At 45.6% G+C, this 22,556-nt stretch overlaps 1 protein-coding gene across 8 annotated transcripts in view; it reads right to left on the reverse strand.

The window, feature by feature from the left end:
• The window catches only part of Ilf3 (interleukin enhancer binding factor 3), a 43,297-nt gene extending 25,644 nt beyond the window's left edge, over positions 1 to 17,653 (reverse strand). For 4 of the 8 annotated variants that reach the window (XM_050125505.1, XM_050125504.1, XM_050125503.1 and 1 more), the window contains exon 1: positions 17,466 to 17,651. The gene's annotated coding sequence lies outside the window, so the exon portion shown is untranslated. Of the gene's footprint in view, positions 1 to 17,465 lie in introns of all 8 variants that reach the window. The other 4 variants (XM_050125508.1, XM_050125507.1, XM_050125510.1 and 1 more) reach the window with 2 other exon arrangements.
• Positions 17,654 to 22,556: the final 4,903 nt, after the last annotated feature.

Consider the following 22,556-nt stretch of genomic DNA (forward strand, 5'->3'; position numbering starts at 1 on the left):
ATTCCCATCTGTATGCTGTGAATACCATTGGTTAATAAAGAAACTCTTAGGCCTGCACAGGACAGAATAGAGGTAGGCAGGAAAAACTAAACTGAATGCTGGGAGAAAGAAGGCGGAGTCACCGAGAAGCCACGTAACCCTACCAAGACAGTCAGAACTTTACATGGTGAGCCACAGCCTCATAGCAATACACAGATTCATGGAGATGGGTTAAGATATGAGTTAGACAAAACAGTATTACAAATAATATGGTTTCTCTGTGATTATTTCTGGGTTGAGCAGCAGGGAACAAACAGTCTCTTACAACAGAGGCCAACCTAGGTTATGTGAAACTCTGAAGGTTGAGGCTGGAGTTCACTCTGAGGCCAACTTGGGCAAAATGGCAGAAAGCCTAGGGGGAGTGGGGGGGAAGAAGAAGAGAAAGAGAAAACAGAAAAAAAAAACCCTCAGGGCAATGGAAAAGGCTCAGTGGATAAAGGAACTTGCTATGTAAACCGAGTCTTACACAGTGCAAGGAGAGCATACAGCCCCCTCCAGGAGTCCTCTGATCATCATACATATACTCACACCCTCCTAAACATCAAGCATGCATGCACAATAATCTATGAAAATTTTTAAATTAAAAAAAAAAAAACAGGCTGGAGAGATGGCTCAGTGGTTTAGAGCACTGCCTGCATCTTTAAAAAAAAAAAATCAAGGACTAGAGAGATGGCTCAGTTGTTAAGAGCACAGGCCGCTCTCCCAAAGATCCTGAGTTCAATTCCCAGCAACCACATGGTGCCTCGCAACCATCTATAATGAGATCCCGATGCCCTTTTTCCACACTCAAGCATACAAAGCACTCATACCTTTAAAAAATACATAAAGCGGGGCAGTAGTGGCACACAGCTTTAATCACAGCACTCCAGAGGCAGAGGCAGGTGGATCTCTGTGAGTTCACGGCCAGCCTGCTCTACAGAGTTAGTTTTTGAACAGCCAAGGCTATACAAAGAAACCCCGTCTCAAAAGACAAAAAAAGAGAAGTTCCAGCAGTCAGGGACAAGAAACAGGGTCTCCACAACACAAAACCTTAAGCTTATGGTATGTTGGACATCTTTCTACCTCTAATTATACACAAGGTGAGGTTTTTAACACTGTGCTGCCAAACAACAAACCAGATAATAATCAAGCCTTCCCAGACACTGGGGAATGGTCCTGAAGGAGAATTCTCATCTTACAGAAAACGTGGCTTTAAGCTGACAGCACTGTGCAGCACTCAGGTCATTCCTTCACCTTGGACTCCACTACAGATTCCCCCAAACAATCTGAAAGCAGCTCCCAGCCCACTGCCTACCACCAATCTAAACTGACAAGTCATGTCACTCTATTTTTGTTATTAAAACATTCTGAAGGAATGAGCTGTGTGTAATTCCAGCAGTTCAAGGCAAGCCTCAGGGGCAAGAGACCTTGTCTCAAAAGATAGTTGTTGCTCTTGCAGAGGACCAGAGTTCAGTTCCCCGCACCCACACTGAGTGGCTCACAACCTCCTATAACTCTAGCTGTAAGATCTCTGTCAAATGTGGGGTACAGGCCTTTGATCCTGGTATTCAGGAGGCAAAGGCAGGTGGATTTCTGAGACTACTCAGGTCTACATAAGGAGTTCCAGGCCAACTAGAAATACACAGTAATACCAGAAAAAGAAAAGGGGGTGGGTGGGGGATGGCCTAGAACATACCTTAATGGTAGAGAGCTTTGCCTAGCATATATTAAGACCCTGAATGCAATCTCTAGTACCACCAAAATAAACAAACCAAAAAACCTGAATAAAAAACTCAGAGAGACTGAAGAGACAGCTCAGTGGTTAAGAGTACTTACTGCCTGCTCTTGCAGACAACCAGGGCTCAGTTACTGCACCCACATGCAACTTACAACAGTCTGTTCTAGGGGATCAGACACCCTCTTCTGGCCTCCTTGGGCACTGCACACATACAATGCACAAATACATACATGCAGGCAACACACACACATAGATATATTACTTTAAAAAAAAAAAAGGAAGAAAACCCAAAAATGAAGGGAGACAGCTCTGGGTCAGAGGATTAGACTGTAAGGATCAACAGGACAACATGGGACAGAGGCTGTGGGGCAACAGTGTATAAACCAGAACTGCAAAAGGAACCGGTGTACCTATTACTCTGCTGTCAGAACCACAACACACAAAGTACGATGTAGCAAAATTATCAACTGTTCTTGAACTGTGAAAGACCACAATATTACAGAAGACATTTAACAAAACTCCAAGGGGATTTGAGGCAGGGAGAGCAGGCAACCTTACCTCCCTGTGTTCAGGGCAGAGGCACACTGCAGCAAGGCCTTATATAAAGGTATCTGTTTGTTAGGCAGATTCTCACTGTAAAGCTCTGGCTGGCATGTAACTCAGAGATCTGCTTGCCTGTCTCCCAAGTGCTATGATTAAAGGTGTGTGCCACCTTGCAGAGATAAAAATTTAAAACAACGACAACAACAAAAAGACTCACTGCCCAATTTTCTAAGTGTACATCTTTGAAAATGTACTTTCTTCTAGCTAAAAGGAAAGAAAACAGGACCACCTCTCAAACCATGTTACTTTGCTAACACACAGCTGTGATTCTTACCCATAAAGATCACCTTTTCATTGTTCTGGAGGTGCTAGGGATGTTCTTCAGCAAACTGCTAAGACTTTTTTTTCCCTAGTTTTTCAAGACAGGGTATCTCTTTGTAGCCCTAGGTGTCCTAGACTAGACTGGCATCGAACTCATAGAGATCTGCCTGTGTCTGCCTCCCCAGTCCTGGGAATGAAGACATACACCACCACAGCCTGGCTAAACTGTTAAGACTGCTAAGAGCAAAACATATTCCCAGTGTTTTGTGCTAGTGTTGTTAAAAGAGAGTCCTGAGCTGGGGAGGGGACTCAGTGCCAAAAGTGTTCGCTGTGTAAGTGTGAGAACCAGTCTGGATTCGCAGATTCCACACAACAGCCCCGTAATCCCAGCACTTGGGAGGCAAAGGATTCTCTGAACAAACTGGTTAGCCAGATTAGCAGATCTGTTCTGGGTTCAACTGAGAAACCCTGTCTCTATAAAATGGAGAGCAAGTAAGACACCTGCTTTCAACTTTGGACCTCCATATTCACTTGTATACACATGTGGACAAGCACCTGCACACACATGCAAACATGCATACACACAGGAAGATTTGTGTTGCCCAGGTTGGGTCCGATGGACACAAGAGAACCTCCAGCCTTAGCCTCCCAAGCAGCTGAAAGACAGAAGCCTGTCCAGTGTGGTAAATGAAACTTCATTCTGAAATAACTGCAGCTACACACACAGCTCCATGAAGCCAGACAAACACACTGAGCCTTAGTCCTTCCACAGTCACAGTTCAACAGACTGACTATGATGCTGACAACAACATGGTGGAAGCAAAGAACACTGCCCAGGCATAATGATCCCACCCCTAACCACTAGCAACCACTTGCCCAATTACTATGTTAAGAATGGCAAATGGGCCTGATGGCGCACGCCTTTAATCCCAACACTCAAGAGGCAGAGGCAGGCAGATCTCTGTGAGTACAAGGCCAGCCTGGTCTACAGAGCAAGTTCCAGGACAGGCTCCAAAGCTACAGAGAAACCCTGTCTCAAAAAACAAACAAAATGAAAAGAAAAAGGCATAGGGAACAAGGTGGTGTCTGCACATGCCTTTAATCCAAGTACTTAGGAGGCAGAGGCAGGCAGATCTCTGAATTCAAGACCAGTCTGATAACAGTTCCAGGACAGCCAGGGCTACACAAAGAAACCCTATCTCAAAAAACCAAAAGAATGTCATAGGGGGTTAAGGCATAGCTCAGTGGTAAAGTAAATAAGATACCCTGGTTCAAACTCAATCACCACAAAAAGGAGAAAGAATATCACAAAAACAGAATTGCAGGGCTGGGGTGATGGCTCAATGGGTAAGAACACTTTCTATACACTACAAGAACCAGAGTTTTCATTCCTGACATGGCCAGCCAAGACATATTCCTGGAGTCCCTGCACTGGAGGCAGAGACAGACAGAGTTAATGGGCTCAATGGCCAGTCAGTCTAGCTGAAATAGACAGCTCTGAGTTTACTGAGACCTATCTCAAGAGAACAAGGCAAGAGTGATACATACAGCAGAACATGTAACTTCCCCTCTGGCCTCAGTGGACATGTGCACAAATGTGCACACAGGCACACACATAAGCATATATCTCACATAAAGTGAGGTCAAGCCAGGCAGTGGTGACACATGCCTTTAATCCCAGCACTTGGGAGGTAGGAGCAGGCGGATCTCTTAGTTCCAGACCAGCCTGGGCTACAGAGCAGACATATGACAGGACTGTTTGTTGCACAGAGAAACTTTGTCTCGGAAAACAAAAGAAAACAAAACTCAGGTATTAGGCTTGTGTAACAAAAGCCATTAGCCCTTCAAGCCACCTTACAGGTACATTTGGTTTTAAAATGTGTATGTGGACTCTCACAAAAAGAACCACACTTGTCTGTCTGACTCTGAGGCCTGCTTTAGAAACCCACTGTTCCTACTGGATTACTTCATTTAGCCTTAAGAAAAGAGGAGAAGCCTAGTCTCACTGCAACTTGATATACCTTGGTTGGCTGATATCCATGGGAGGCCCACCTGCATCTGAAGAGAAACAGTGATTGAGTGAATGGGGGAAGGGTAGTAGGGGAAGAATTTGGAGGAGAGGGAGGGGAAATTTTGGTTGGGAACTAAAAACAAAACAAAAAACAAACAATAAAAAAGAAATAACTTGTGACCACAACATTTTTAAAAAGAAAGAAAAAAAAAGGAAGAAAGAAAATGTGTATGTGGGTACCAAATATGTTCAGGTGCCAGCAGAGTGTTTGTCTCCAGACCTGGGTACTGGGAACTGAAATTGAGTCCTCTGGAAGAAAACAAAGTGTTTTTTCTGGTTTTGGGGTTTGTTTGTTTGTTGTTGCTATAGTTGTTTTGGTTTTGATTTTTTGAGTCAGGGTTTCTCTGTGTAGCCTATCCTGGAGCTCACTCTGTAGACCAGGCTGGCCTCGAACTCACAGAAATCCACCTGCCTCTGTCTCCTGAGTTCCGGGATTAAGGGCATGCACCAACCACCACTACCACCCAGTTTTTTAAAATAATCCTTTTAAGATTTATTATGTATACAATGTTCTGTCTACATGTATGCCTGCAGGCCAGAAGAGGGCACCAGATCTCACGATGGTGTAAGTCACCATATGGTTGCTGGGAATTGAACTTAGGACCTCTGAAAGAGCAGACAGTGCTGTTAACCACTGAGCCAACTCTCCAGCTCCCACAAAGTGTTCTTAACCATAAGCCATCTTTGCTTCTTTTTTCCACTTTGCGGGGATGGGTGGGAGTATGCAGAAATTCACTGTGTATCCCTAACTTGCCTGGAACTCACTATGAACAAGGATGATCTCAGAGATCCACTTGCCTCTGCTTCCTCCATGCTAAGATTAAATATCACTATTCCCAGTCATTTTTGCTTTGAAACAGTGTGTCACTTGGTAGCTCAAGCTAACCTCAAACTTGATACTTTCCTGTCTCAGCCTCCATACTGCTGGTTTGCCAACATTTGGGAGGTAGGAGGATCAGCAAGTCAAGGACTACATGAGATCTTCCTTTGCCTTGCATGTGTGAGGCCCTGGGTTTGATTTTTAATGGCACAAGAAAACTAAGTGAATAAATAGACTGAAGTAAACATACCAAAAATAATTCAAGCTCCCTTTCCCACTTGGCAGATACAAACCTGAGTTGCATAGCTATGGTCAGGCACTCTAGAATACCTTTGAGGACACTGAAGAGACCCCTTCTGGTAAGGCTGCAAAAGTCCCTGTGTGCAGAGATCAAACAGTTTGTTTCTGAAAGGCTGGCACCTATACTCTGGTGCCAATTTAAATGGGTCTTATTCTGCTCCCCTCCAACCCCTGGGTTCACAACAGCCTTTGCTCCGGCCTTAGGCTTTTTAAATAAATTATAGAGAAAAAAATTAACCTACAAAAACTCCAAAACAGTACACCCAGAGGCAAATCTAACTGGCAACATTTCATTCTTTAAAACCACACACAAGCAAGGCATGGTGACCAGAACCAGAAGTCCCAGCATCTGGGAGTTAGAGGATGAGGTTTGGGAGTTCGGGGCCAATCCCACCCACACAGCAAGCTGCAAGAGACCGTCTCAACACACACACACACACACACACACACACACACACACGCGCGCGCGCGCGCGCACACACAGAGAGAGAGAGAGAGAGAGAGAGAGAGAGAGAGAGAGAGAGAGAGAGAGAACAGACACTGAGATGAAACCAAGTGTTAGCAGTCATAGGGCAAGCAGCAGAGCAAGCAGTTGGAAAGACTGATGACCCCACACACACCTAAATGCTGAGCCAACCAGGCCTCATGAAGATGAAATGACAGCTGTGTAGCATGCCTGAGAACTCCAGAAATGCCAGTAGAACCATTTCATACCAAGCACCCAGGGTCATACTCAAATACATACTCTAATGACAGCATACAAAATTAAATGATACTTGGTGCTTAGATGAGGCCCAGAAGATGACCCTGCCAAGCCAAGCATAATGGAAGATGCCTGTAGACATACTCGGGAGGATGAGGCAGGAGGAATACTGTGAGATGGAGAAGGCCAGCCTGAATTAGAAAATGAGACACAGCTTAAAAAGTTAAGATAAAGCTGGGCGATGGTATACATAGGCCTTTAATCCCAGGACTCAGGTGGCAGAGGCAGATGGATCTCTGAGTTTAAGGCCAGCCTGGTCTACAGAACTAGTTCCAGGACAGTTAGGGCTGTTACACAGAGAAATCCTGGGGGTGGGGATGGGGCATGTTTTTAATCCCAACAGCAATCTGAAGGATCTGAGCTCATGAGTTTGCGACCAGTCTGGTCTACATGATAGATTAGGGTTTAACCGAACTACAGTGAGACCCTGTCTGAAAAGAGAGAGGGAAGAAGGGAGGCTGGGTGATTAAAGAGCATGTACTGCCTTTGCAGAGGACCTGAAGTCAGTTTCCAGCACCCTCATAACTCCAGATTCAGGGTATCTAGCATTCTCTTGTGGCCTCTGAGACTACCTGTACTCACATTATGCATACACATACACAAACAAAAATAAATCTTTTAAGAAAGAAAATCTGGCTGGGTGTGGTGGCCCACGCCTGTAATTCTAGGTAGGCGGATCTGTGTGGGTAGATTAGGTCAGCCTCATCTACATAGCAAGTGCCAGGGCAATCCAGGTTTCAAAAAAAAAAAAAGCATTAGGAAGAGGAGGAAGAAAAGAAGAGGAAGAAGAAGGGAGGAGGAGGGAGGAGGAGAGAAGGAGGGAGAAAGTGAAGAAAAAGAAAAGTAAAAAAGAAAGGTGGCACACACCCAAAACTTAGCAAGCAGAGGCAGGAGCATCTCCTGAAGTTGAGGCACAGAAGCCACAGACCAGCCAGGACTACACAGTGAAACCCTAGCTCAATAAAGGATGCAGAGAGACCTTGGGGGACCGGAGAAAGATAGCTCAGTGGTTATGTACTCATACTGGTCTTGCAGAGGACCCCATGCTTGATTCCCAGCAGCCACAATGGGTAGTGGCTCACAACTGTCTGGGACTTCAGCTGCAAGGAACACGTCAGGCCCCTCAGCCACCAGTACACACTTGCACATACCCACACACAGACATTAAAAACTAACTAACCTAGTTGTGTTTTTTTCCTTTAATTTTTTGTTACATTTGTTCATTGAGTATATACTACAAAATATATGTGCAGGTCAGGGAACTTTTGGGAGTCCTGGTTTATGTGAATTCAGGATTGGTGACAAATACCTTTACCCACTGAGCCATCTTGACTGCCCTCGGTTGTATTTTCATTATCTTCATTATTTGGACATAAATAAGAGAAAAGTTTCAACTGGACATCCTTTCCACAAGACATTAAAGAAAGAGAAGCTAGAGGCTGGAGAGATGGTTCGTGTGTTCAGAGGCTCATGTGCTGTGCTTGCAAAAGACAAGGATTCAATTACTAGGACTCACACGGCAGTTCAGTCATCTATAACTCCAATTTCATCCTCTTCTGTTCTCAAGTACCAGCACAGACATAGTGTTGCAGAAACATACATGCAGGCAAAAATACACACACACACAGAAAAGCTGGACTTCAAAGTGTCCAGCTTTCCACTGCTATAAAAAGGATCACCTATGACATGATGTCTTGTAAAATCTCAAGGACCTAACATATCCAAACTGTTAGATACTTTAAAAATTTAGTACAAATGAAGCTCACACACCCTTGCCTTCCCTACTTTTATATATTTTTTTAAAATGCTGCAAGATCCCGGGTGGCACTAGGCAGCAGAAATGCTGTAGGTCCCAAATGGTGGTAGTGGGCCATGTGGCAGCAGGCAGCGGGCTCTGGGAGCAGCCAGAGGTGGCTGCGGTCCTGGAGCAGTGGCTGGTCCCAGGCAGGGAGACACATCGCAGGCGGGCAGGAGACAGAGACATGGATAGGCACGACTTGCAGAGTGAGGTTGAATATTTATTCAGGGGTTTGTGGAAGGGAAAGGGGGGACAGAGAGTGAGAGAGAGAAGAGGAGAAAGAGACAGAGGAGGGGGGAAGCAGAGAAGTGAGGAGAGAGGCAGCAGCAAAGCTGCCTCTCTGAGAGGAAGAAGGAAAAGAGAGCAAGCTCAGGACCGAGGCTGAAGATCAGCATCAGCCTGCCTTGGCAGATGAGGGGGAGGGAGTGGGTGTGGCTTGTCTCTTAAAGGGACAGAAAACCAGAAAACCTATCATTTCAACACTGTTAAAGAAGCAGGAAGGTGAGGCAGGGCAACCACGGCTGCAGAAGGCTGCAGCAAAACTCAAGTCCATTCATCTCTCCAGAAGCCACAACTCTCTTCATTCACTATGGAGATTTCAGTCAAATCTCTTTCTGCTCTAACTCTAATCCACTGCAAACAATAAATAAATCTTTTTCTCCCAAGACATTATGATGTGGGGGAAGCACCAAATGTATAGAACATAGGAAAAATAAGTTCTAATCCCCTCAGGACATATGATCACACTGTGAACCCTGAGACTGCATTTACTGGAAAAAACTGTTTCAGGTTGTGGTGTGGCTCAGCCCTAGCACACACCTTTAATCCAAGATCATTCTGCTTAAATAATGTAAACAAGATTAATAAAGCCAACCATATGTCAAGAGGCACACAAAGCAACCATTTGACATGAAGTAAGCAGATTAAGAAAAAAAACCAGCCTTTAGTCCCAGCACTTGGGAGGCAGAGGCTGGCTATCTCTGAGAGTTCAAGGCCAGCCTGGTCTACACAGTGAGTTCCAGGACAGGCTCCAAAGCTACAGAGAAACCCTGTCTTGAAAAACCAAAACAAAAAAGAAAAATTAATATTTTCAAACAATAATTTACAAATGCATACTTGCCTTACTGACTTGAAACAAAAAATGGGTTATCTAAAACCTTTTTTTGTGTGTGTGTTTTTAGAGACAGGGTTTCTCTGTGTAACAGCGCTAGCTGTCCTAAAACTAGCTCTACAGATCAGGCTGGCCTCGAAGGCACAGAAATCCACCTGCTTCTGCCTCCCAAGTGCTGGGATTAAAGACAAGTGCCACCACCACCTCGGGGTCCTTAAACCGTCTTTAAATCCATTCTAGGATGTTAAGACTGTAGATTGCCACGTGGCCCACATCATCTGGATATCAACTTTGGAGTTGTTTTCTTAATGGATATTTTTGTTGTTTGGTATTAAAAACACAGTTAAGAGATTAAGATGTTTTAAGTAAATTCAAAGGATTACTATAGTTCAAACTTATTTTCTAAATCTCTAAGCCTGGAGTGATTTGGAACTAAAATAAAATATTGGGGCAGGGCTTTGGTAGCCCTTTAATCCCAGCAGACACTAGTGGATCTATATAAATTAATTGTTCTCTATATTCTAGAGTTTACAGTGAATAAGGTGGTGGTAGCGCACGCTTTTAATGCCACCATCCAGGGACAAAACTCAGATACAACTCCTAATTAGGGTATTTACACACTAGAGAAATCACATACCATACTTACAGATTATTATAAAAACCCTCTCCAGGGTTTCTAGAAAGGCAGCTAATTTCAAATGGGGACAGGAACAAAGAGCAGTTTTTGTGACTGCCGGTAAGCTCTTCTCCAGATATGTAACCCTGACCAATACTGAATCAGACAATACCCTAATTCTAGATATGTTTATTGGTGAATTGGAAACTGGGACTCTTCATAAAGCAAAAAGGAATCCAATCCACCAACATTTGCTGTTGGCTTCTATTGTAAACACTTTTCATATATAGAGAATAAATATTCTCTCTTTGAAAATCAAATCTGAGGGGGCTGGAGAGATGGCTCAGCGGTTAAGAGCACTGCCTGCTCTTCCAAAGGTCCTGAGTTCAATTCCCAGCAACCACATGGTGGCTCACAACCATCTGTAATGAGATCTGGTGCCCTCTTCTGGCCTATAGACAAAATACTGAGAATACTGTATACGTAATAAATAAATAAATCTAAAAAAAAAAAAAGAAAATCAAATCTGACCTGGGCAGTGGTGGCGTAAGCCTTTAATCCCACCACTTGGGTGGCAGAGGTAGGCAGATCTCAGTTGAGTTTGGCCAGCCTGGTCTACAAATTGAGTTCCAGGACAGTCAGCAGCCAGGATAGTTACAAAGAGAAGCCCTATCCCGATGCCCCCCCCCCAAAAAAAAAGTAAAAAAGAAAAACAAACGTGAACATTTTATTAGACATGGAGAAAGCTATATTCACTCAGTCATTGCCAACCACCCTATGGTCATAAGAGCTCCCCTTACAATGATGGATTGAATCCATTCAAAGGCAGAGTCTTTCACAGGCTTAGCCACGGAAAGAAAGGTGTTATAGTGAAACTGGTACCTATCTGAATTTCTTAGTGACCAAGATGTGGTAAGCAAAGGGGTCTGTGCCTTCCCACCCTGAGGAAATAGCTCAGTTGCCCATAATCCTCAACCCTAAACTTCTCACCCCTCCCCTCAAGAGAGGCACCTACTGAACTGTGGGGATCAATGCTAACCCACGGTTTACTGATAGTTCATCAACCACTGGTTGAACCAAAACTGAAAAGCGCAGTCTATAGACAGAGGAATGGAATGGCCAATATTGAGAAAGGATCCACAAAAATTAGCACGGCACTATTGGCTATAAGACAAACAACTAGGAAAGCAAAAGGAAAATATCTACTTGTTCCAATTTATGGTGCCATGTATAATCAGTTATATGAACATCAAAATGGAAAACCACTAAATGGCAGATAAATGTCAAATATATCTGGTCATGGGAGGCATGAATGGAAATGGCAAAACTGAGCAAAGACAGCAAATTTTATGTAGCTCATACAGGCAAGACAAATAAAACATCTGAAAATAATGAAATAGTGGACAAATTGGCATCACGTTTAATAAGACTATAGGATATTAATTTTTTTTTTTTTTTTTTTTTTTTTTTTTTGAGACAAGGTTTCTCTGTGGTTTTGGAGCCTGTCCTGGAACTAGCTCTTGTAAACTAGGCTGATCTCGAACTCACAGAGATCCACCTGCCTCTGCCTCCCGAGTGCTGGGATTAAAGGTGTACGTCACCACTGCCCAGCTAGGGTATTAAATTTTGACAGGGAAAAAAATTCAGAATAAATCAGCAAGAATGATAGATTACGGATTAAAAAGCTTGAAAATTTGCCCCTCACACTAAAAACTAAGGGGAAATTGAGAAGCAAATTAAACTAGCACAACCCTAGAAGAATAACTGCTACAAGGAATCCATAGCCAGGTGGTGGTTCGCACCTTTAGTCCCAACATTTGGTAGGCAAAGACTGGCACAAGAATTATAGTGATTTAAATTAAAAAACCACTTGAAAAAGGCAGGTTGAAATTCAAAGTGAAAGTCCTTTGTGATCTAAAAATAAACATACTTAAACTTTGAATTTATATATAAAGAGGAGGAATATAGGTATATTTATGCACACACACTAAGGGATATTTAGTTTCAAAATTTCAAAAGAATTTTCTTAAATGAAAGATAATAATTTTTCTGTTGCCAAAAATCATTCCACTCTAGGATAGATACAACCTGCTGAAAAAGGACCACCCCCCATCCAGAGTTACACTTGAGGTGGGGTTTTGCATCCAACTAAAAAATCCAGAGACCACTGGACAAGTGAAACATCTGTAGAAAAAGGATCATCAAGATCATCAAGAGAAAATATCCCAAAAAAAAGGAGTAAAATGGACAAACAGTATCACCCACCTCCAGCTAACTGTCCTGAAATTCTGGCTCGTAGTCGCAGACTAGCTAACGCTGACACCCATTCCACCATTTTGCCTGGGTAGCTAGCTAACCCTTCCTGACAGACGACCTTCCTCAGATAACCATGGGGAGTTGGAGGCAGGACAGTCAGATTCCCAAATGTTTGTAGTTGCTGCCCTCTATAGACATAAGTGGCGAATGGTCTTTATGTAGTACCAGTTCAATTAAAAACTAAAGATGGTGGGGGCTGGAGAGATGATTCAGAGGTTAAGAGCACTGATTGCTCTTCCAGAGGTCCTGAGTTCAATTCCCAGCAGGCACTAATCTCATCATAATCTTTTTGTTTTCATTTGATTCTCTTAAACTTCTTAAGGTATACATGGTCTCAAAACCTGTAAGATCATATGCATATAAATTTTCCACTGGAATACTAATGGTCATACAGAATTCTGACTAATCTAGAAATAAGCCTCATCTAGCTTCCTGTACATGTTTTCAGGTTTGAGTCTGAAGCAGGTAACTAGGAACCAAGTTTATGTACCTCAGATGTACTTACTAGATTGTGGTACTCAAACCTTTCAGAGAGCTGCTGAAAATGTTGTAGTTTTCTATGATAAACTGTGACCATTCCTAACAGTGACCTTTGAGGCATCCAAGATGATATGCCCTGCAATGACAAATCTACCTTGAGTGTGGTAATGCTAACCACTAGACAAACCTGCTCCATGCCTCTGATGCTGCCAGGTTCTGTCCAATCAATGGACACCTTTGGATTGACTGTTGTGCTCTATCAAGCCTGGATTGCCACTAAATTGACAACCACTGCCCAAAGATCAGCTTCGGACTACAAACTGCTCAGGATATTCAAATTGCTGAGTTCATGAGAATGACATGAACGTTTTACAGAACATCAAAATTTAAAAAAAACCCTAAAACTGTCAAATATAACCAAGCTAGACACTGTAAATGGTTTTACTGTTAGAGTTCAAACCTTTCCTTTTTATTTAGACTAAAAGGGTGATCATAGTGTGAACCCTGAGATTGCATTATCTACTGGAAAAAACTGTTTCTGCTGTGGTGTAGCTCAGCCTTATCACACACCTTTAATCCAAGTGCTTTCTGCTTGAATATTGTGAACAGGATTAAATAAAGTCAACCAAAGGTCAAGAGGCAGAGCAAGCAACCAGTTGATAGGGAGTAAACCGGATTATTAAGGAAAAACCATAGAGTAAGATTGAGTCAGGAGGATGGATGGGGGACACACACAAGTAGAAGGGAAGGGCATTCAGTTTGAGGAGTTTGGTTTAAGAATGCATGGGAGGGGCTGGAGAGATGGCTCAGAGGTTAAGAGCATTGCCAGCTCTTCCAAAGGTCCTGAGTTCAATTCCCAGCAACCACATGGTAGCTCACAACCATCTGTAATGGGGTCAGGTGCCCTCTTCTGGTCACCAGGCATACACACAGACAGAATATTGTATACATAATAAATAAATAAATTAAAAAAAAACTGCTTTCAAAAAAAAAAAAAAAAAGAATGCATGGGAGAAGAAAGGGGCTTCTGGGACACTGGTTGAGGAGAGTCGGGTGCTTTCTCTGCCTCTCTTGAGCTAGCAGGCTCTTCACTCCAGTGTCTTTCTCCCAAGTCTTTATTGGTAAAATTGAGCAATAGAGATTTTGTTAAAAACAACACTCAATCACCTACACTGTAAAGCCCCACCACTGTAAAGTCTAAACCAGGAGCTGAAGCTAGGCTAAGCTGGCTAACACATGACTACATAGGAAAAGGAGGGGGTAGGGGGGTGGGGGTGTTACAAGTTCATGGGCCACGCATATTGATACAGAATAGCTCAAGTAATCAAAGAACTGACAATATATAGCAGATCCTGACTCTAAGCAAATAAATATACAGCTTATAATAAAAAAGTAGCAGCAGTGTGTTAGTTGGGCTGTGGTGGCGCATGCCTTTAACCCCAGCACTAGGGAGGCAGAGGCAGGTGAATCTCTGTAGTTCCAGGCCAGCCTGCTCTACAGAGTAAATTCTAGGACAACCAGGGCTCCACAGAGAAACCTTGTCTCAAAAAAAAAAAAAAGGGGGGGGGCTGGAGAGATGGTTAAGAGCATTGCCTGCTCTTCCAAAGGTCCTGAGTTCAATTCCCGGCAACCACATGGTGGCTCACAATCATCTGGAATGAGGTCTGGTGCCTTCTTCTGGCCTGCAGACATACACACAGACAGAATATTGTATACATAATAAATAAATATTTTTTAAAAAAAAGTAGCAGCACAGGCAAGAGAAAGAAAGAGAAATCTACATTTCTTGAGGATAAGAATCACTCCCCCGGAACAAGAAAAGTAACAAGGAACTAAAAAAGGACATTCAGCACAGCCTGCAGTCCCAGCACTCAGGTTAATGCACTTTGCAACCAGTCTGGACTTCAGTGTGAGACTCCATCTACATGGGGAGAAAGCCCAGGAAAGCTATCTGAGCCCAGAGAAGAACTTCTGGTCAGATGTGTCAAAAACAGTTGATCCCCGCACTCAAGAAGCAAAGAAAGGCAGATCTCCAAGGGTTAAGAGGTCACACAGTGGGGCCTTGTCCAAAGAAAGACTCACATCTACACCTTACTCCCACAACAGATCCTGACCATAACTAGATGCCTTCTCCATAGAGCAAAATCCTGCGGGGGGGTCGGGAAGCCTGGTGTGGTGGCACACAGATATAATCCCAGCCCTCAGAAGGTTGAGGCAGAAGGATTCCAAGTTCAAGCCCGGCCTGGGATACACAGTGAGACAATACTTCAAAAAAAAAAGAAAGAATAGCCGGGCAGTGGTGGCGCAAGCCTTTAATCCCAGCACTCGGGAGGCAGAGGCAGGCGGATCTCTGTGAGTTCGAGTCCAGCCTGGTCTACAGAGCAAGTTCCAGGACAGGCTCCAAAGCTACAGAGAAACCCTGTCTCGAAAAACCAAAAGAAAAAAAGAAAGAATAGGCAGCAGTGGCACATGCCTTCAACCCCAGCTTTCAGGAGGAAGAGACAGGTGATCTCTGATTCAAGAACAGCCTGGTCAGCCGGGCGGTGGTGGCGCAGGCCTTTAATCCCAGCACTCGGGAGGCAGAGGCAGGCGGATCTCTGTGAGTTCGAGGCCAGCCTGGTCTACAAGAGCTAGTGCTAGGACAGGCTCCAAAGCTACAGAGAAACCCTGTCTCGAAAAACTAAAAAAAAAAAAAAAAAAAAAAAAAAAAAAAAGCCTGGTCTACAGGGCAAGTTCCTTGGACAGCCAAGGGATACACAGAGAAACCCTGCATCGGAAAAAGAAATGAAAAGGGAAGGGGGGGGGGAGGAAAAAAGTCTTATAAGTAGTACTCTTGTAGGACTTTGAGACCAGAAGAATTTGAACGAAATAAGTAAAGCACAGTTTATTCACAATGACATGAGTCAAGAAAAACAGTACTAAAAGGAGCCAAAGGAACTTTTGCTTACAGGTATCCATCAGAAAAGCCGAAAACAATCAGGCACTTTTCAGCTCCATAAGGTGGGGATCCCCAGACTGGTCCAAACTCGCAGCAGATAAAGAGGGATGGAGCGCCCAGTGCTGCAAAGGCTGGTCTCGCACCAATCAGCAGCCTCCAATCTGGATTGCAGACTTCCAGCCAATACCCATGGGCTGCAGAGTCCATTCACAAACCCCAGTGACCAGGAGCTACCCACAAAGCAAGCTAAAGGGCAAAGACCTCAGCTCTACCGGACAAGAGCGGCAGCACCTGCCAGTGCCCATTCTCCTTTGCGGCTGTGAAGGAGGCTCTCGCCCACCACACATCGTCCACAGGCTGGATAATTGCAGTAGCTACCCCAGGCAGAAGACCACACTCAAACAACAGTGTCAACCCACAATGGGTCTCCACCACAAAAACCTGAGGTCCTAAACATGAACCCTAACTTGGAATAGTACCTCTCCTTTTCCTGTGGACACATCATCACACTGAACATTTCAAATGGAACAGAATTTTGAACCAAAAAGACACATTCAGAATCATCAAATCCCAACAGAGAAGCATATCACAGAAACTGAGGCCTCCTTGCTGATCCACCATGTATCCTAAAGTAGCAACTTACCAGCAATTTTACTAAGAGATGGCTTACTCTTCCCCAGTTGGGGTACATAACGGGGGAATCAAACAGACCGTTATACACTCCAAATAGTTTATCTGAATTGTGGAATAACCTAAGGTGAATTCCCATCATTCAACTACTTTAATAAAAAAATCTAAAGCACGCACGTTCGAAAGCCTTCAAACATGCTAATCTCGCAGATCAGCAACACCACATCACCGTCTTGAGGATTGGAGGCAGAGCCTAAACAACCTGGGAAACATGATCAATGGAAACCACCTGGTCTCAAAGAAGGAGAAACTCAGTCTTAAGTTTGGGTCTCCAACTGGAGGAAACCTAAAGACCTGGGCTTTAATAAAGGACCCGATGAATCCATAAATGCTTCCCTCAACGATGTCTAAGGAGAGGACCGTGCTCAGGACAAAGAAGATATGTTTCCCGCCTTGGGAACTGGGATGACCTGGCAGGCTCCTGGAAGCCAGAGATGTAGCTTAACAAAGAGAGAACGCGGGTAAAGGAGGGGGATCGACCCTTCCGCGCTCGCTGGGATGCCCGGGATGTGAGGGGGTGTGTGCTTCAACACGTGCGCGCGTGCGCAGGGTCGAAGCAACAGACAAAAGCTCGGCCTAGGACAAAGTAAGCAGCCCGAGAAGCGGGGGATATCACAGTGCTTGCGCACCCCCAGAGAGCGGCGCCCAGGCCCTGGCCGAGGGGGCCACGAAGGGGGAGCACGGATGCGCGCGCACAGGGGCACTCCCGCCGCCATTTTGTTTCCTCGGCACAATGGGGGAGAGTAACGGCCAAGCGCGGGAGCGAGGCCGGAGGAGGAGGAAGGAGCGAGACGCCGAGGGGAGGAAGATCCGAGCAGAGGAGAGGCTCGGCAGGATGGCAACTGCCCTGTCACTAGCGTCCCGTCAACCAGCCTGCGCTGACAAGTGGGAGAACGGACGGGGGGGAGGGGCGGAGGCGGGAGACGCCACATTGCCACTTACCTTGTCGGCGTTCCGGTCCCTCGACCTCAGCCGCCGCCGCCCTCTTGCTCACCAGTCTTCACAGCCCCCTCAAAAAAAAAAAAAAAAGGCCACGCGGTTTTCGCCGGGGCTGCTCCAGTCCCAACTGCAATGGCGAGAAGAGGAGGAGGAGCCGGGGGCGAGCGGCGGGCGGGCGCGCGCCGGGGAGGTGCGAAGCCACGTGACTGTCAGGGCCCCGCCCCCGCATCACGTGGGCGACCGACCTAGGCCCAGCCCCCAGTGGGCGGTGGGATTGAATGTGATTGAGGGGGCGGGGCCTCATCACGTGACGTTGGCACCGGAGCTGCGCCTGGTTGCGTGACGTCAATGCCTGGCCTCTTCTCGCGGGTTTGCTGAGTCACATGACAATGGCTGGCCACCGCTTCTGTCATGTGACAGGGACTTTTTGTTGTTGTTTCTTGTCTCATTGTCCCTATTGGTAGACCTGTATCACCTGATGAGACGCATATGTTTTGTTTTGTTTTTTTTCCCAGTGGCGGTTTTTCCGAGCGACCGTTATCACGTGACGCAATGGAGTAAGGGTGGGCCCTCTGACTGCGCACGCCCCACGTTCCCCCTGTCCGCCTCAGTACGTAGACGGAAACCGGACTGGAAAACTTGCAAGTGCGCACGGTTTTCGCACTGACCCGGGTCTCATCAGCTATAGGCCGAGAGGCTCAGACTCACGCCCTCTGGCTACTGAGCCATCTCACTGGCCCTCATTTTTGTATCTGTAAGATAAGTAGTTTTGCCGTGACGCCTTAGGCTGACGATTCTGCCTCCACTTTAAAGTAGCTAGTTTACAGACAAGGCCATGGCTTCAGGCTACTGAGGGTTAATAGATTGCCTCGGTGTTGGGTGCTTACTTAGCATCAGGAGGCCCTGGGTCTGACCCCAGTACCAAACACAAAAAAAAGTCAAACTCCAGACAGGATGTGAAAGACCAAAACTTTCAAAACATCCTTGCCCCTTCTCCATATCCGTTGTGTATCTACAGGAATTTATTTTGTCATCATACCAATAAAAAATAGTTAACATGAGTTGGTGTCTGGTTTTGTTTTAACTCGGTTTTTAGATATCTGTCTCACCCAAAGGCTGAAATTAATGGAAAAATTATAAATAAGCCAATTTGTAGGTGGTTTGAGGTCTTAACCAGACACACCTAAGATGCTTCTGACAGAAGGGAACCACGGGTGTCTAAAATGACATGCCTGTTCTCACAGCGCCACCAAGTGGCGGCTAGTAAGGCTTTCCTGAGGCTTGTTTTTAATGTGTATGGTTATTTTTGAATGGCTGGGCATCCCTGGTGCCCTAGGAGGTCAGAAGAGGGTGTTGAATCTCTGGAACTGGAGTTACAGATGGTTGTGAGCCTTTATGTGGATGCTGAGAATCAGACTTTGGCCCTTTGCAAGAGCAGCAAGTGCTTTTAATTTCTGAGCCACATTCTCAGCCTCTCTGGGCAGATATTATTTTGTTTGTTTGTTTGTTAGGGTTTCTCTGTAACTTTGGAGCCTGTCCTGGAACTCATTTGGTAGGCCAGCCTGGCCTCGAACTCACAGAGATACACCTGCCTCTGCCACCCAAGTGCTGGGATTAAAGGCGTGCGCCACCACCACCTTGCTGTGACAGTATTACTGAATTAGTATTTTCTCTCAGTCTTTCTCAGTGCCTCTCTCTCTCTCTCTCTCTCTCTCTCTCTCTCTCTCTCTCTCTCTCTGTAGTCACACAATGTATAAAGTTCAAAGACCTTCACAGAGTGGACTTTCTCCTTCCATCTTTACGTCTTTGAACTCGGGCTGCTTATCTGCTGCATGCATGTAAAAAAATTGAGCAGTGATAGTGCCCCCTGTAAACCAAGCCTGGGGAAGTGGAGACAGAGGAGCCCTTGGGGCTCATTAGCCAAGCCACCTAGCTGAATTAGCTAGCTCTAGGATTAGTGAGACAGACCAGAGAAATGGTGACGACACCAAACAGACATGGACCTCTGGCCTCCAAGTGCAAAGTGGAACATGTGAACCAATGTATACCATACAAAAAGAACCATTCTCAGAAAAGTGCACCTTTGTTGGGCCCTGGCCACCTACCTGTGAGCTGCTGTACACAAGGCGCTGGCCACTATGATGAGCTGCTCCCTTCACTCTCCTTGCTCACGCCATCCCCTTGGTCACTCTAAATGCTGAGAAGCCCAGGTGCCCTTTGCCGCCGTCCTGCCTGCATCATCTCCTCTGGGCATGGACACAACAGTCCCCATGTACTATCCTTTCCCTCTGGCCCCTAACAACTTTCCCTGCCGCCAGGCTATCCCTCTTTCTCCTCACACTCCTCACTGGTGACAATGATTGTACATGCCCTCCCTTTTGCCTTTTGGTCCCCCTAGTCTGCCTTCATGAACTACACCCCAGTTACTGCTTTCAACTGCAAGAGCGCTCCCACTACCCCGCTGGAACTCAGAGAGGTCTTCCTTGAAATGTTTATATTACATATATTTATATACTGTGTGTGTGCACTTGAGAGTACAATAAATAATGTGTTCATGTGGAAGGCAGAAGGCAGCTTGTTGGTCTCAGACCTCTCTTTCCATCATGCAGGCAAGGATCAAACACTTCCTCAGGCAGGGCAGCTACCCCCTTTACCACACAAGCTCAGTCACCTGGGAGGAGGAACCCTCAGTTGAGGAGTTCCCTCCATCGGATTGGCCTGTGAGTATCTTTGTGATGCAGTTTCTGAATTGGTAATTGGCTGGCCCATGGTTGGCAGAGCCACCCCTTCCCTAGGCGGGTGGTCCTGGGCTGCATGAGAGAGGTAGTTGGGCAAGTGGAAGAAGCCAGCCAGTGAGCTGCTTACCAGCCTGCACTCTGATTCAGCCCCTGCCTCCTGGACCCTGTGTTGAGCTCCTTACCTTAGCTTCTCTCAAAAACACAGACTATCACCTGTGTACCAAATAAACCCTCACCACCCCAGTTGCTTCCAGATGTTTTTATCACAGGGATCGACACCAAAATGATGCACGGACTGAGCCTTCTCCCCCATCTGGATGTGTTTGGATCCTCTGATGATTTTTTTTTTCTATGCTTGTTGTTTGGAATTTGCCTTTTGGTTTTGTTTTGTTTTTTCGAGACAGGGTTTCTCTGTGTAGTGCTGGAGGTCCTGGAACTCACTCTGTAGACCATGCTGGCTTCAAACTCACAGATATCTGCCTGCTTCTGTCTCCTAAACGTTGGGAATAAAGGTGTGTGCCACCACTGCCCAGCTTGTTTGGGTGGTTTTGGATGGTTTTTCATTATTGTTTTTTGTTTGTTTGTTCGTTTCTCCTCTGGGCTCACTACTTTTCTGAACTTTTAGTAGAATGAACAAATGTAAGGCGACCATGGCAGAATGCTAACTCGAGTAAGAGTGACTAAATATAGAAGCTCTCCTGGCAGTGGTGGTGCATGCTTCTAATCCCACCCAGCACTTGGGAGGCAGAGGCAGGTGGATCTCTGTGAGTTCAAGACCAGCCTGGTCTAGAGTAAGTGAGTCAGTTCCAGGACTGGCACCACAGCTACTGAAAAACCCTGTCTCAGATAGAAAAATAATAATTTCATTGAAGACTGCTCCCTGCCTAGTCTGGCAAGCTCACGAACCAATCCATCTGGAGGAGCTTACCTGTGGTGGAGTGGGTGTGGGTTCATGCAGGCCCGTGGGAAGAGAACAGAGGCACTCTAAGGATGATTTTAGCCTTTCCAATGGTAGGAGCACTCAGCCTCACGCTGCAGACTGACTTCTTTCCCTTAGCCAAGGGCTTCTTTATCATTCTCCAATTTACACCTTAGCAAGTTGATGTCCATATCCTAAAACATCTAAATTAAGTTTCCAAAGGGACAGTGCCCAATGTAAATTCTCTATCAGGAATACTGTGATTTTCCAGGTTTTTCCCGACAAAGTTTGGGTTTTTGTTGTTGTTTGTTTTGTTTTTGTTTGCTTGTTTTCGAGACAGTGTTTCTCTGTGTAGCTTTTGGAGCCTGTCCTCAAACTTGACTGACATTCCATTATCAGAGAGTATCGAGGCTTACTGGTGTGGTGTTTGATTTTTAGAGGCAGAAACCCTTGTTACCCATACAGGGAATTAACTTGGAACTTGCACACGTGGTTTCCACCTTTCATCTTCATGCCAAGTTGAAAGAATAAATAGGACTTTAAAAACAACACTGAGCCAGATGGTGATGGCACACACCTTTGGTTGCAGCACTCCAGAAGCAGAGGCAGGCAGATCTCTGTGAGTTCCAGGACAGCCTGCTCTGTGTAGTGCGTTTCAGAACAGCCAGGGCTACACAGAGAAACCCTGTCTTGAAAAAAAAAATCAAAGAACAAACAGCACCAGCCCAACATTGCCAAGAAACAGATCTCCCTTGGTCAGAATCCTGTCACTTGTACTGTCTAGGGTACATTATGAGACTGTGCTTGGCCCCCACCTCCATGAACTACTTCCCAAAGGACTCGGGGGACCTCCAAGGGTATGAACACCCCCGCATCTGGTGGCTCTTGAAAGATTTAGATGACCCTGCACAAAAAATGCCCACTCCTCAGCTCTTAAGGTTGCAGGCATCAAGCTGTGGCTACACCACACCCATGCCAAGGCTGCTGTGAGCTCAAGCCATAAGTGGGCCAGCCACAAGAGGGAGCCAAGATTAGCCTCTGAAACTGACCATAAAAATAACCTGGGAATGGGGATAACAGCTCAGCTCCTGCTGTGCCTCCTGATATCCCCTGGGGGCCTCCAGGTGTGAATCCAGGCAGACCCGACACATGGAGTAGTCTGGAGAGTAACTTTGTATCACGGCACCTCCGTTTCCTAGAGACCTACCATGATAGCCAGCTGGCCGCACAGGGATTCTGTCCTTCCTGCGGTGTTCATCCCATGTCATCATGCTGTGACAGATGGAACTGCCCACACCAGCACAGCAGACTTTTGGGGATAGTCCCAGCTAGTGACAAACTGTGGACACTGGACGAGTGGCCAGAAGACAAAAAGAACGATTGTGGGGCAACTATTAGTCTTATCTTAATACTAGCCATAAAAAGCCGCCTTTAATC

This window comes from Alexandromys fortis, unplaced genomic scaffold (genome assembly GCF_014885135.2).
Source record: "Alexandromys fortis isolate MF-2015 unplaced genomic scaffold, M_Fortis_MF-2015_v1.1 scaffold_242, whole genome shotgun sequence".
Taxonomy (NCBI): domain Eukaryota; kingdom Metazoa; phylum Chordata; class Mammalia; order Rodentia; family Cricetidae; genus Alexandromys; species Alexandromys fortis.